Genomic DNA, 2500 nt, shown 5'->3' with positions numbered 1-2500 from the left:
ATTTTGCCTCCAGACCTTCGCTTTTAACCCAAGACAAAAAGACAAACGAGAGAATTTTGCCTTTTGTTACAACGCACCACCCAGCAGTCAAAAACCTTAACCTTGATCGAACGATGGAGTATCATAGAAAATTAGCCATACTGAAAAATATCTACCTAAAACCTCCAATAATATCATACAAAAGGGGTAAATCCCTTAACGGCATGCTCGTCGACGTCAGAGCAAAAATATAGCTTTTTTTAGGCTCAAACACGAGGCAACCGCAAAAACTACACTGAAGGAGTCCGTACAGGCCTGTTATTAACTTCCTATCATGTTGACGGATGGATGTCGAGGAACAAAGGATTTTCTCACCTGGCAAAATTTTTACAGCCTCCAAAGATAGTCAACGGAATCTTTGAAGTTTCATTGCGCTTGCAAAAATTTTGGTAGGTGCAAGAAATCGTTCGCACTAAAAATAGCTTCGCGTTCACAGATTTTTTGGCAAATCAAACAACATTTCGGGTAGTGCGAACAGGCCCTAACCTTTGATTTCAAAGAGTTTCGAAAGCGATCTTTTGTAGTGTTTAATGTTGTTTGTTGGCGATTGATAATACGGCAGTATCAAATAGTGTTTTAAAGGCCCACCTTCAACCGGCAGGCATTGGGTGCCGCGAAACTATTTTTATAAGAGAAAATTCCGCCCTAAGATGAAATTCATCCAATTAGATCGCTGCGATAAGCAATGAGAATTTCCATAGCAAAAACAAACGATCGAAAAGCCTGTCGGTTGAAGGTGGCCTTTGAAATTTGTCCCTGAGCAGCTGGGGAAGTGGTGGTCCAGTTGTTAGGTGACGGGTTAGTCAATACTCCCAGGTTCGAGTCCTATGTCCATATACTTGGGTTGTCCTTTCAAACAAATATGACCATTCCCTATAATCCATGTCAAGCTTTTAGCCTTCTAAATCCACGATAATAATAGTGAATTCAAAGCAAATGAGGATAATTGCGAATTCGAGGGCGAGAACGGGTTGTTTATTTAGTCTCTGTCCTTCATCTTGACCCGGAGATATGATGTGTCTTCTTTTGGCGGGAATTTTGTTGCCGTGACTGTAACCCTAACGGCTCGGTCAAACTTAGGGAGTGTTTATAATGTTGCCTCATCTAACCGAGTCATGAAATGAAAAGGCGAGTGCTGTATTTCTACTAAATGCGATCCCAAGGTGGGTGAGCTTGCTAATGAAACGCATGATTAAAGATTCACACGAAATTACATGCAAACGACGAATTAGTTTTATTGCTATCTTGATGCAGTCAATGTACGTTGATCTTTCCACGCTAAAGAATGTATATTTGGCGCGCGCAATATGGTGTTTATACTGATAACCGATTAGTAAACTCTGTAGACTAGCAAGAAAAACCTAATGCAGGCAAATATAAGGAAAATCAAAAACATCAAATTGTAAGCAGACAAATTATTGGTCATAGATATCTTTGTTCACCACCAAAAGTTTGGTCTGATCTGTTTATCTGTTTATCGACATCGTAACTGGTCCTGTAGTATAGCGCTACTACAAAAACTATCATAATAACCATTTTTATACATTTTAAGAATTTTAGGCAATTGCTACTGTTTCCCCAAATTAAAAATGGCAGATTTAGCAGTGAAAAGGTCTGTTCGATTAAAATATATAATTTACATCTAGTCATGATGTAAATTCATGGTTTCCGTCCCGTTAAAAATTAACATCGGTCCATTTCGTCCTATCCTTCTTCTAGCGGCTGGGCATTGTCTTCTTATGTGGCGTACCCTTCCATAATTACAGCATCTCCCTGCAAAAGACAATAATTAACATTGAATTTAATAGTAGTAGTCTTTGGTAAAATATGTGAACAAGTTACAAAATTATTATTATAACTGTATACTTATTGAATTATATTTGCAAGATGTATGATTCCTTTGAAAATAAATTTGAGGGTGTGGGTAGTATTAGCTCATACAATATTAATCACTTATGCCTTATGATTCATTCACGGGTTAGATGGATAAATGATGTGTAGGCAGGTTCTATATTATTTTGGTTGCGCTTGATTGAGTACGTTCAATATATGCAAAAATGCGTCTACATACTTACTTGCTCTGTTCTGTTTTCCCACACGCTGCGAGTAGTTTCTTTGGATTGTTAGAAGTGGTGCAATTGAGTCGGTATGTTGCTGGGCACGACGGTCCACTGCACAACCCCTATTAGCCACGTCGCCATCGTTACTACTCTGGCAAAGCTGACTTGCCAGTCGCATTAATTCTCTTAAGATTGATCTTTTATTCATTTGTTGTGTAGCATCTCCCTGTCCATTGTCTCCCCATCGTCCATGTTCCACTCATTTTCCCTTCCTTTGCAATTCATCATTCCTTTCCTTTCCATCCCCTGTTGCATTTACGTCCGGACCTTGCCTCATCTCGCAGTCCTCGTTGAGGAGTTGTATCTCCTCCTCTGGTGTGGGCTCTGGCATAGGGATTTTT

This window comes from Montipora foliosa, chromosome 13 (genome assembly GCF_036669935.1).
Source record: "Montipora foliosa isolate CH-2021 chromosome 13, ASM3666993v2, whole genome shotgun sequence".
Taxonomy (NCBI): Eukaryota; Metazoa; Cnidaria; class Anthozoa; order Scleractinia; family Acroporidae; genus Montipora; species Montipora foliosa.
The sequence above is the reverse complement of the archived record's forward strand: the minus strand, read 5'-3'. Positions refer to the sequence as shown.